Genomic DNA, 14,099 nt, shown 5'->3' with positions numbered 1-14,099 from the left:
AGAGACAGCTTCTGCTCCCACTGTTCAGAGTCCCACAAAAAGACCAAACTAAACAACTGTTACATATGTACCAAGGACTTACATAACTCTCATGCAGCTTGTCAGTCTAAGACCCTATGGGCCCAAGCTAGTTGATTCTGTGGGGTTTTTTGTTTGTTTGTTTGTTTGTTTGTTTTTGTTTTTGTTTTTTTTTTGGTACCTTGGATGCATCTGGCTCCCACAATTCTTACCTTCCTGTTATGTAGGATTCCCGTTGCTCCAGGTAATGTTTGGTTGTAGATCCCTGCTTCTTGGTGAAGCCTCTCTGATGACAATTTGGCTAGGCACCTATCTATGATTATGTCATAATATCTTTAGAAATTATTTCGTTGACTTTTTTTCCAGCCATGATGGTTCTATCAAAAAGTCCTCTCTTGTGCCTACAAGTCAAAGTGCATTTTCTGTTTCTCCTCAACAGGATTCAGAGTAGCAGGTTGTATAGTTAAATATTATTTACTTAAAAAAAATTAGGGGTCTCTGAGTTCCTGCCGGCAGGATCCTTGACCCCCATTGCAGGGCCTCTGCTAAAGAGGCCTCAGCTGGAGAGTGCCAGATCCAAGCTAGATACTACGCCTATCGGTTCATCAACATCCTGAGTATCCAGCCTTTGTCCCCCATCTCTAGGCCTTGGCAAGAGGTGAGTCTGGGACCAATTTGGGTGTACTCTCCCCAACACCCTTCCCCAGGAATTCCATAGGATGGCCCCAGATCCCCCTGCCCCTATGTACTGTCACCATCAAGAGCCTCTTGGAGTTCTGATACACCCCCACCCACCCCCACCGAGAGCCTGCCCTCCCCCTAACCTACCCTGCCCTACCCTGCCCACTGTCCCAAGCTCTGGTTGAGCACTGGGACAGATGGTAGAGCCAACAGTCTACATAACTTCAGGGAAATTCTCGGAGCAGCTCTGAACACAGGAGACCTACCTATCCACTCAGGACCACCTGTAATTTCCACCTGCTTGGTTTCCGACCCCCACCACCTGTCCTTTGCTGGACTCCCGGGCCCCTCCCAGAAATTTGCCTATCTCTATGGAACCATGCTGAGTTCCCATCAGCAGGTTCCTTGACCCCACAAATCAGGGCCTCTGCTTAAGAGGCCTCAGGTGGAGAGTGCCAGGTCCCTGTGAGATCCACCTACCAGTTCAAGATTTGAAAACTGAAATAGAGAAAATAAAGGCAACACAAACAGAAGGAATGCTGGAAATAGAAAAACTGGGCAAAAGATCAGGAACTACAGGCTCAAGCATAATCAACAGAATTCAAAAGATGAAACAGAGAATCTCAGGCACAGAAAATAAACTAGAGGAAATAGATTCATTGACCAAAGAAAATCGTAAATCCAACAAATCCTTAACACAAAACACCAGGAAATGTGCGACACCATGAAAAGGACAAACCTAAGAATAATAGGCCTAGAGGAAGGTGAAGAAGCCCAGATCAAAGACCTCAGCATCAATCCAGCCACATTGAACCTCTTAGAAGAGAAAGTACGAGGTACCCTTGAACAAATTGGTATAGGAGACCGCTTCCTGAACATAACTCCAGGGGCACAGACACTGAGAGAAACAATTAATAAATGGGACCTCTTCAAACTTAGAAGCTTCTGTAATGCAAAGGACACAGTGGACATGAACAAACGGCAGCCCACAGACTGGGAAAAGTTTTCACCAATCCTATATATGACAAAGGGCTGATCTCCAAAATATACAAAGAACTCAAGAAACTAGTCAACAAAACACCAAATACCCTATTGAAAAATGGGGTACAGAACTGAAGAAAGAATTCCCAATAGAGGAAATCAAAAAGGCTGAAAGACACTTAAGAACATGCTCAACATCCTTAGCTATCAGGAAAATGCAAATGAAAACAACTTTGAGATAACATCTTACTCCTGCCAGAATGGCTAAAATTAGAAACACCAATGATGACTCATGTTGGAGAGGATGTGGAGAAAGGGGAACACTCCTCCACTGCTCATGGGAGTGCAAACTCATACAGCCATTTTGGAGATCAGTATGGCGGTTCCTCAGGAAAATGGGAATTAGTTTACCACAGGACCCGGCAATCCCCCTCTTAGGCATATACCCAAAGGATTCACATCCATGCAACAAAGACATCTGTTCAACTACGTTCATAACAGCACTATTTGTAATAGCAAGAACCTGGAAGCAACCTAGATGCATGTCAAGCGCTATTGCCTTGCCTGCGAGAACGACACTCAACAACAGGATTCTTCTGCAGCTATGTTTATTGCGCAGCTCATTACAGCAAGTTGAGGGAAGACCCCGAGGAGGAAAAAGGGCTCTGCTTATATAGAGGAGCTGTGTCCATTACTGACAGTTGCAGAGGAGCTGTGTCCGTTACTGACAGTTGCAGCCTGCAACAGTCATAACGGTCACCCCATGACGAGGATCACACATCCGCGCCTTGCTGGCTTATGGACAGGAAACCTGCACCATCTTCGGGAATGGCACTGGTGGCTCGCTACAGATGCACCTCAATTGAAGAATGGATAAAGAAGATGTGGCACATATACAGAATGGAATACTACTCTGCAGAAAAGAATAATGGTATCTTGAAATTCGCAGGCAAGTGGATGGCACTTGAAGAAACCATCCTGAATGAGGTAACCCAGTCACAAAAAGAGGAACACAGTATGTACTCACTCATATATGGATTTTAGACCTAGATCAAACGATCACCAGCCTATAATTCACAACACAAGAGGAACTAGGACACAAGGTGGATTCTAAGAGACTCATATAAAGTCACTCACAGAACTGGAAAGGGACAAGTCCCCCCAAGAGCTCAGGGGAAGTGGGAGGGCAGCGAATGGGGAGAGAAGTAGGAGAAAAACGAGGGGGAGGAAAGGAAAACATGTGCCACTAGGAAGATTGAGCCTGGTTAGGAATAGAAGATAGGAAAGAGAGAGAGAGAGAGAGAGAGAACATAAAAGAGGGAGCCAATATTGGTTTAAAGATAAAATTGAACACAAAGAAAGGTCTAGAGAACTATAAGACTGCTGCCAAATAACAATTTGAGCTTCCATGGAAAGGCTACAATAAATGCCCTTCCCGGAGAGTGAGATCAACAACTAACTTATCCATGGAGCCCTCAACTAATGCCTGTTGGAAACAGGAGCAAACACCCATACATAAACACTGAGTTGAACTAGAACCCAGATGCAGATGGAGAGGACAAGACCAGGCGGCAGAAACACTTAGAGACAGCTTACCAGAACAAGGAGAAGCTATCAAGCCACCAGACTGATAGCTGGGAAGCCAGCATGGGACTGACTCAGGCCCCCCTGAATATGGGTCTCAGTTAGAAGGACTGAGCAGTCTAAGGGACCGCAGACAGTGGAGCCAGGCTGTATCCCTGGAGCACAAAAGGACTTTGCAAACACATCCCCCATGGAGGGATAACTGCCTCAATCTAGAGATAGGACAGAAGCCCTAGTCCCTACTTCACATGACATGTCAGACCAGACCTACATGACCCCAACTGGATGGCATTCCCCTACATATGGAATTGGGGTGGGGGGATGGGAGGGGAGGGTGTTTAGAGTGCATGTGAGAGGGCAGAGAGGGTAAAAGGGAGGGAAGGAGGGAAGAAGGAGAGAAGGGAGGCAGAGAAGGAGGGAGGGAGGGAGGGAGGAAGGAAGGAAGGGAGAGAGAGGGAACTGGAATCGACACGTAAAATAATAAATTAAAAATAAATGCTTTGACTACAAAATTTAAGTTCAAGGACAAGTTACTGGGGAAAAGGATTTCTATTTTTGTTTCCACAGAAAATAAAAAGCTGTGGATTTGTTCCAGACTAATATGATTTGATCAAGCCAGACCGCCTGAAACAGAGTACCAGGTGATCCTACATTCAAAACAGCTGGACAAAGCAGCCTTACAGACTACAGCCAGGATTTCTGAATCTTCTTTGAATCCCTCATGACAGCGCTCCTTACCAGCAGGAAGTAGTTTGGAATGAACAACGCACAAATTCCCAAATATTATCTATAAATGTTTGCTTTCATTTAAACGGACTTGGTTATATAAAATTAAATAAATAAATAAATAAATAAATAAATAAAATTGGAATTCAACAACAACACAAATAGCAGAAAACCTGCAAACTCATGGAAACTGAACAATGTGCAATTGCACCACACCTGGCTCAAAGAAGAAAAAAAGAAAGAAATTAAGGACTTTCTAAAATTCAACGAGAATGAGGACACAACATATCAGAACTTATGGGACACCTTGAAAGCATTGCTACGAGGGTAGTTCATTACACTAAGTGCTCATATGAGGAAAACAGAAGATAGTCACATTAGAGAATTAACAGCACAAATGAAAGCCTTAGAATAAAAAGAAGCAAACTCACCCCAGAGGAGTAGACGCTAGGAAATAAACAATTTGAGGGCTGAAATCAACAAAATAGAAACCAGGAAAACAATACAAAAAAATCAATGCAACAAAGAGTTGGTTTTGATAAAATCAACAAGATAGACAAATTGTTAACCAAACTAACGAAAAAGCAGAGGGAACATGCAAATTAACAAAATCAGAAATGAAAAGGGGAGCATAAAAACAGACACAGAGGAAATCCAGACAATTTTCAGGTGATACTTTGAATATCTATATTCCACAAAAATTGAAAATTCAAAGGAAATGGACAAATTTCTGGATAACTATCACTTAACCAAAATTAAATCAAGAACAGACAAACAACTTAAATAGACCTATAACCCACAATGAAATAGAAGCAGTCATCAAAAGCCTTCCAACCAAAAAAAGCCCAGGGCCAGATGGATTCAGTGCAGAATTCTACCAGACATTCAAGGAAGAACTAATACCACTACTCCTCAAACTGTTCCACAAGATAGAAACAGAAGGTTCATTGCCAAACTCTTTTTATGAGGCCACAATAACTTTGGTACCCAAACCTCACAAAGACACAACTAAGAAAGAAAACTACAGACCAATATCCCTGATGAACATCGATGCAAAAATACTCAATAAAATACTGGCAAACCGATTCCAAGAATACATCAGAGAAATCATCCACCATGACCAAGCAGGCTTCATCCCTGGAATGCAGGGATGGAATAACATATGAAAATCTATCAACATGATCCACCATATAAACAAACTGAAAAAGGAAAACCATATGATTATCTCCCTAGATGCTGAAAAAGCCTTTGACAAAATTCAACACCCTTTCATGATAAAGGACTTGGAGAGATTGGGGATAACAGGAACATACCTAAACATAATAAGAGCAATATACAGCACACCAACAGCCAACATCAAACTGAAAGGAGAGAAACTTAAGCCAATCCCTCTAAAATCGGGAACAAAGCAAGGCTGCCCTCTCTCTCCATATCTCTTCAATATTGTACTTGAAGTTCTAGCTAAAGGAGATCAAGGGGATCCAAATTGGAAAGGAAGAAGTCAAACTGTAACTATTTGCAGATAATATGATAATTTACATAAGCGACCCAATAAACTCTAACAGGGAACTCCTACAGCTGACAAACACCTTCAGCAAAATAGCAGGATACAAGGTAAACTCAAAAAAATTCAATAGCCCTACTATATTCAGATGACAAAGAGGCTGAGAAAGAAATCAGAGAAACATCACCCTTTACAATAGCCACAAACAACATAAAGTATCTTGGGGTAATGCTGACAAAACAGGGGTAAGACATGTATAATAAGAACTTTGTGGCTCTAAAGAAAGAAATTAAAGAAGATACCAGAAAATGGAAAGATCTCCCATGTTCTTGTATAGATAGGATAAATATAGTAAAAATGGCAATCTTGCCAAAAGCAATCTACAGATTCAATGCAATCCCCATTAAAATCCCAGCACAATTCTTCACTGACCTTGAAAGGATAATAATCAACTTTATGTGGAAAAACAAAAGATCCAGGATAGCAAAAACAACCCTGTGCAATAAAAGAACTTCAGGAGGTATCACCATCCCTGACTTTAAGATCTACTACAGAGCTATAGTTCTGAAAACAGCCTGGTATTGGCAAGAAAATAGATATATAGACCAATGAAATTCAATCAAAATCCTGATATAAACCCACACACCTTTGAACACCTGATTTTAGAAAAAACAGCTAAAAGAATACAATGGGGGGGAGGAAAGCACCTTCAACAAATGGTGCTGGTACAATTGGATGATGGTAGAAGACTGAAGATAGACCCATGACTATCACCATGCACAAAACTCAAGTCCAAATGGAGCAAAGACCTCAACAACAAGCAGCCACACTGAACCTCTTAGAAGAGAATGTGGAGGGTACCCTTGAACAAATTGGTATAGGAGACTGCTTCCTGAACATAACTCCAGGAGCACAAACCCTAAATCAACCATTTATAAATGGGACCTCCTCAAACTTAGAAGCTTCTGTAAGGGAAATGACACAGTGGACAAGACCAAACGGCAGCCCACAGACTGGGAAAAGATTTTCACCAATCCTACATCTGACAAATGGCTGATCTCCAAAATATACAAAGAACTCAAACTAGTCAACAAAACACCAAATAACCCTATTAAAAAAAATGGGGTACAGAACTGAAGAATGAACTCTCAGTAGAGGAAATCAAAAAGGCTGAAAGACACTTAAGAACATGCTCAACATCCTTAGCTATCAGTGAAATGCAAATGAAAACAACTTTGAGATACCATCTTACTCCTGCCAGAATGGCTAAAATTAGAAGCACCAATGATGACTCATGTTGGAGAGGATGTGGAGAAAGGGGAACACTCCTCCACTGCTCATGGGAGTGCAAACTCATACAGCCATTTTGGAGATCAGTATGGCAGTTCCTCAGGAAAATGGGAATTAGTTTACCACAGGACCCGGCAATCCCTCTCTTAAGCATATACCTAAATGATCCACATCCATGCAAAAAAAGACATGTGCTCAACTATGTTCATTGCAGTGCAGCATTATTTGTAATAGCAAGAACCTGGAAGCAACCTGGATGCCCCTCAACTAAAGAATAGATAAAGAAGATGTGGCACATCTACACAATGGAATACTACTGTGCAGAAAAAATAATGGAATCTTGATATTCAAAGGCAAGTGGATGGCACTTGAAGAAACCATCCTGAATGAGATAACCCAGGCACAAAAAGAGGAACATGGTATGTACTTGCTCATATATGGATTTTAGACCTAGAGCAAAGTATCACCAGCCTATAATGCACACCAGCAGAGAAACTAGGATACAAGGAAGATTCTAAGAGATTCATATAAAGTCCTTCACAGAAGGGGGAAGGGACAAGTGCCCCAGAGCACATGGGAAGTTGGGGGAGGGGCAGTGAATGGGGAAAGAAGTAGGAGAAAGAGAAGGGGTAAGAGTAAAGCACATCTGATTAGGAAGACTGAGTCAGGGTAGGAAGAAAAGACAGAAGAGAAAACGTGAGAGAGAGAGAGAGAAAGAGAGAGAGAACTAACATAAAAGAAGGAGCCATTATCAGTTTGAAGAGAAAACTGAACCTAAAGAATGGTCTAGAGACCTACAAGTCTGCTGCCAAATAACAATTTGAGGAACCGTGGAAAGGCTACCATAAATTCCCTTCCCAGATAGTGAGATCAACAACTAACTTATCCACCATCATGGAGCCCTCATCTAGTACCTGTTGGAAACAGAAGCAAACACCCATAACTAAACACTGAGTAGAACTAGAATCCAGATGCAGAGGGAGAGGACAAGTCCAGGTTGCATAAACACATAGAGACAGCTGACCTGAATAAGGAGGAGCTAATGGGCCCCCAGACTGATAGCTGGGAATCCAGCATGGGACTGACTCAGACCCCACTGAATATGGGTCTCAGATAGAAGGACTGAGCAGTCTAAGGGACCTCAGACAGTAGAATCAGGATGTATCCCTGGTGCACAGAAGTACCTTGCGGACACATCCCCCATGGAGGGATACTGCCTTAACCTAGAGACAGGAGAGAAGTCAAAGTCCCTACTTCAAATGATTTGACACATTTACATGACCCCACCTGGATGGCATTGCCCTACATGTGGATTTCGGGTGGGGGGATGGGAGGGGAAGTTGATCATAGTGCATGTGAAGGTGCAGACAGAGTAAGAGGGAGGGTGGTTAGGAGACAGGGAGAGGGAACTGTGATTGACATGTAAAATAAATAATAAATAATTTGGAAAAGAAAAAGAAATATTTGATACAGGACAGCAGACTGAGGTTTTACTCTAAACAATGCATAAAACATGTAAAGGTCAAAAAGAAAAAGAAAAAAAAGTAGAATAACTGGGTGTGGTGGCACACTCCTTTAATTCCAGTACTCAGGAGACATAGTCAAGCAGATCTCTGTGTTTCCAAAGTAAACCTGGTATACAGAGTTAATTCCAGGACAGATAAAAGTTACACGGAGAAACCCTGTCTCAAAAAATTAAAAAATAGAAGTAGAAGAAATAGAGTAATAAAAAATCCACGTAAAGATGGAAAGCACAGAGGAACGTTAGATACTATATGCTGTTACATTATCATTAAATTGTTTGACTTCTGAGAAAATAACAGCAACTGTTAAAGCAAATACTGCTTGATTTATTCAATTTATATATTTTAAAAATCCAGTTCAGACCAGTTCTATCCGGTTCAAACAAGTTCAGACTGGTTCAGATCGGTTTAGACAGGCTCAACCTGGGTCTATCCGGTTCAGACCAGTTCGATCCAGTTCAGACCAGTTTGATCCGGGTCAGACTGGCTCTATCCGGTTCAAGCCTGTTCAGACTGGTTTAGACAGGTTAGATCCAGTTTAGACCGGTTCCTTCTGTTTCAAACCGGTTCAGACCAGTTTTGACTGGTTCAGTCTGGTTCGATCTGGTTCGGAGTGGATCAAACTGGGTCTATCCGGTTCAGACCAGGTTTAGACAGGTTCTATCTGGTTCATACTAGGTTGATCCTGTTTGTACCGGTTCAGACCGGGGTCTATCTGGTTGAAACCAGTTTGATCTGGTTAAAACCGGTTCAGACCGTTTTAGACAGGTTCCATTTGTTCAAACAGGTGCAGACCTATTTGCTCTGTATTGATCTGGTTCAGACTGGTTCTATCCAGTTCAGACCGGTTTGAACCGATCAAATTGGGCCTATCTGGTTCAGACCGGTTTAGACAAGTTTGATCCGGTTTAGACAGGTTTGATCCAGTTCAGACCGGGTTTATCCTGTTCAAGCCAGTTCAATCAGGTTCAGACTGGTTTAATCACTATAGATTTGCTTTCTGTTCAATTAAGTTTTACTACATCATGTTCAAATGGATACACTGACATCTTTCAAATTTTATGACATAATAGTTCATTTTACAAATCAACAAATTAAGCCAGAGAAATAAATGATATACTGAGGCTCACATACATATCAGTAAAGCACTGAAATACCAAATGTACTTACCAGATGCCTGCATTTCCTTAAGCACACCATTTTTCTTTACTAATTAAATATGTTATTCCACATGTCAGCATCCACAGGTTAAAATACCAATATCTCAGTAAAATAATAAGCTCCCTTTTCATGCTAATCTATTAACATACCATAGTCTTAACTCCTTTTTAGGGGTAAGGTAGAATAGACATAGATAAAAATCAATGCAATTACAGGTAGAGAATATTTGAATATTAGTCTAAAGGCCTTTAGTCTGGAAGTCAGTGTCTCATATAAAGCAGCCTGGGAAGAATAGTTTCACCCACAGCAAGTGGTCACCAGTGTCACAATGAGTCATGACATGCCTAGTACTGTTGGGAACCATCACCATCCTCACAACCTCAGGTCTCTCAGGCAGAAAATTACTGCCTCTTAAAGAAATAAACAGAACATTCAGCAGAACATTCCAAGGTACAGACTTGTGGTCTCACAGGCAGTTAAAGAATAGCCCAGGGCTCTCTCTTCTGCTGCAATTTACAGCCAATTACAGGTTAGCTAAACAATTCAGGGCATTCCTTCTACTGACCTTCTCACTCTGCCTATGTGCCAGTGGCCATGCCCTGGCTACGCTCAAACCCTGCTCACATCCTGCCCACGGTCCTATATAAGCCTCTCCTGAGAAAATAAAATTTATCAGCTTGAAAAAAAAATGCTTTGACTTCAATATTTAAGTCTAAGGAAAGTTACTGGGGAAAAGGATTTCTAATTTTGAGACCACAGAAAATGAAAAACTGAGGATTCCTTCTAGACCAATGTGGTTTGATCAAGCAAGACCCCCTGAAACAGAGTACCAGGTGATCCTACATTCAATACAGTTGGGACAAGGCAACCTTACAGATTACAGCCAGGATTTCTGCATCTCCTTCAGATCCCCCATGACAGTGTCCCCTACCAGCAGGAAGTAGTTTGAAAAACAACACCCAAATTCCTAAATATTGTTTATAAATATCTGTTGTCATTTAAATGGGCTTGGTTATAAATGGTTAATGATCACAACCAATTCTTTTAAAGGTAAAAAGGGGATTATGGTATAGAGATGAATACTTTGTTTTAAAATGGATTTTCATTTATTGATACAATTTAAGGTCAATTTTGTGATGTGTATATTTCTCCTCTTGTTTAGGTATTGTGTTTATATAGCTCATTTAAAATATAATGTATAATTTATAGATAGTTACCTATGATAGTCAAAACTTAGAGTTAAGTTACTTAGGTTTTCAAGATACACAGAGAGGTTTTGAGATGGATAGGCATTCTTCAAACCTTTCAAAGACCTACTTAATATGTCATTCAAAATGGTTTAGGGTTTTTCTTAACAGTGAGGCACAACTGCTCCTGGAAATACTACCTGCATCAGAAAGGAAGATGGACCTTGAAGAAACACGTTATGGAATTTGCTTTCAGTATGGCAAGACTAGCCATTTGGGCAAGATACTGCTCTTGTCTGGAATGTTTGACTTTATGCTGTAAAAACTGGACATGCAGGACCCACAGGAAAGTGACTGCTGATACAAGATGGACATTGCTACAGGGTTCCTGCTTCATAGAAGAGTATGCCAGACAGTCTGCAGGACACAGATAAAAGTGACTGACAAACTGCCAATACAGATGAAGAATTTAAAGTTTCCTGCTATGCTGGAGTCTTCCAGACACACTATGGCCTATGGGCTGAAGATGGAACATTAGAGAACTTCAGGTGACTGACCAGGCGGCGAGTTGTCTTTGTCATTTCTAGAGTTTATAAATTATCCTTCTGTGTTCTTTGAAAGAGTTGAAGACAGATAGTTATGATTAGAGTTTTCTTTAGTTAGGATTAAAGATAAGTTTCATATAGAACTTCAGACTCACAAAGATAGGATAGATGATGAAATATTTTTTTAAATCTTGCTAAATGTTAATGGAATAAATATTGTTAACTGTGGTTCTTATTTGATAACTGTTTTGTTATACATTTGCTACAGTAAGGTTAAAACCCTTCTTTTTATTTTAGCCAGAATGGAGAAGATGATGGGAGATGTCATTCTATAAATATGTTTCTCTTATTGATTAATGAATAAAGCACTGTTGGCCAATAGCAAATCAAGATACGTGGGACTAGGAGACAAGGAGAGAAGAAGTAGGAGAGAGGAGATCCAAGATGGAGGATAGAGAGAAGAATGCCAACCCCTCTCTCCGGTAAGATAAGACCACGTGGAAATACATAGATTAATAGAAATGGGTTAGTAATTAAGACAGAGCTAGCCAATTAGAAACAAGTAACTGGCCTACAACTTTATATAAAAAAAAAACTAGGGATATATTTGAGGAAAGAACATCAATTTGGGAATTGTCTCTATTGGGCTGGTGTGTCTATGAGGTATTTTCTGGAACAATGATTAATATAGTATGAAATATCCCACTACTGTCAATGCCACTGAACCTGTGAACATAGATTGTGTAAGAAAATAATCTGAGCACCCATGAGGAACAAGCCAATAAGCAGCGCTCCTACATGGTTCTGCTTCAGTTCCTGCCTCTAGACTCCTGCTTTGGTTTGCTCAGTGATGGACAATGATCAGAAATTGTAAGTCAAATGATCTGGCTCCTCTCCAAGTTGGATTCATTCAGTGTTTTGTCACAGTAACAAAGAACCAAACTAAGACACAGCTTTTTTGCCAATGTCCTTGATCTATGTGTGGCTGATTTTGTGCAGGGGTGTAAGTAATGCTCACTTTCATTCTCCTACATGGAGTTCTACAAATTAGCTGCACCAATTGCTAAAGATTCTGTCTTTATTCAGTGTCCTCTTAGTTACCGTTTCTATTGCTGCAAAGTGCCACCATGACCAAAAGGCAAGATGAGGAACGTGTTTATTTGGATTACACTTCCATATCACTGTTCATCAACAAAGGAAGCTATGGAAGAAACACAAACCAGGGCAGGAACCTGTACACAGGAACTGTGCTGAGACCATGGAGGGCTACTGCTTTAGCATGTCACTTAGGGGTAGCAGTTTTTAAAAAATTGTAACACTAACAAATTGGTGCTTTATTCCATTTGTTTTGTTTCTAAAATATTATAATGATACCAAGATTTCATCTAGTATTTCTCCCATTTTTCTTTTGAAGATACTGAAATTTTTTGCTTTATATTTACGTCCATCTTCCATTTAAACTTTTTTTTCATTACATTTTTATACGTATTTGTTAGATTTTCTTGATAATTTCATATAATATATTTTGATCATATTTATCTGCTCTCATCAAATATTTTCTGTTACACCTCCCTTCCCTATTATCTGACCTGTGTATTTTCTTTTGTAAATTTGTTTTTTAGAGCTGGTCAATTGTACCTGTGTTGCCCTTATACTCACAGGTGTATGGCCATCCACTATAGCATGATCTACCAACTAAAGTCCATATCTTTAGAGAAAACTAATTCTGACTCTCCCAGCATTTTATAATTTAGTGATCAATGGAGGAGGGCTCATCCCAGGGCATATGGTACCATCACTGGGCTACTGGTCCTGGACTGAGCAAGCCATGGGATGCAAGCCAGTAATCAACTCCCCTCCATGTTCTCTAGACCAGATACTGGCTCCAACATTCTGGCCTGTTTGAGTTCCTGTCCTGGTTTCCTTCACTGATGAATAATAATGACGAAATGTAAGCCCAATAAAACCTTTCCTTGCCAACTTGTTTCCTAGTCATGGTGTATCATCAGAGCAATAGAATCCTTTACTAATACAACTACCTAGAACTAGGCATCTGCAACACTACAATCAATTTCTGGGACAAGCCTAAAATTACCAGAAAAGAGAAATCTTCACAGAGAGCAGAAATTTAGGTGATACAAATAGTCATATATTTTGTTTGGAAGGAAGAACGGCCAGATTTATAATTATTCATTGATTCATGGGCAGTAGCTAAAAGAGATGTAGGATGGTCAGGGACTTGAAAGTAAAATGATTGGAAAACAGGAGAGAAAGACATCTGGAGAAGAAGTATGTGGATAAATCTATAAAAATGAACAAAGGATATAAAGACATTTATGTCTTGTGTCAATGCTCATCAAAAGTTGACAGAAATTCAGGAGAAATGTAATAATGAATTAGGTAGGATGATCCAGTCTGTGGAGAGTCTGTCTCTTTCCCCAGCCATTCTTGCCATTCCCATTGGCCCATGACCAACGTGGCCATAATAGAGGAGTAGGAACCTATGCATGGGCTCAGCAACATGGATTGCCACTCACCAGTTCTGACCTGACTACAATTGCTGCTGAGTGGCAGATCTGACAACGCTAGAGACAAACATGAAGCCCTGGATATTGTACCATTTCTATGGGTGAATAGTCAACAACCTGGTGGCAGGTTGACTACATTAAACATGTACTCCATGGAAAAACAGCACTTTTTCCTTACTGGAGTTGATACTTATTTTAGTTATGGATTTGCCTTTCCTGCACATAAGGTTTCTGTCAAAACCACCATCTGAGGACTTGCAGAATGCCTCATTCACCATCATCGTATTATACACATTATTGCTTCTGACCAAGGATCTTACTTTACAGCCAGAGTAGTGAGACAGTGTGCCCACAATCATGGAATCCACTAG

The sequence above is a fragment of the Phodopus roborovskii genome, unplaced genomic scaffold (assembly GCF_943737965.1).
Source record: "Phodopus roborovskii unplaced genomic scaffold, PHOROB, whole genome shotgun sequence".
Lineage (NCBI taxonomy): Eukaryota > Metazoa > Chordata > Mammalia > Rodentia > Cricetidae > Phodopus > Phodopus roborovskii.
This window is presented reverse-complemented; position numbering follows the sequence as displayed.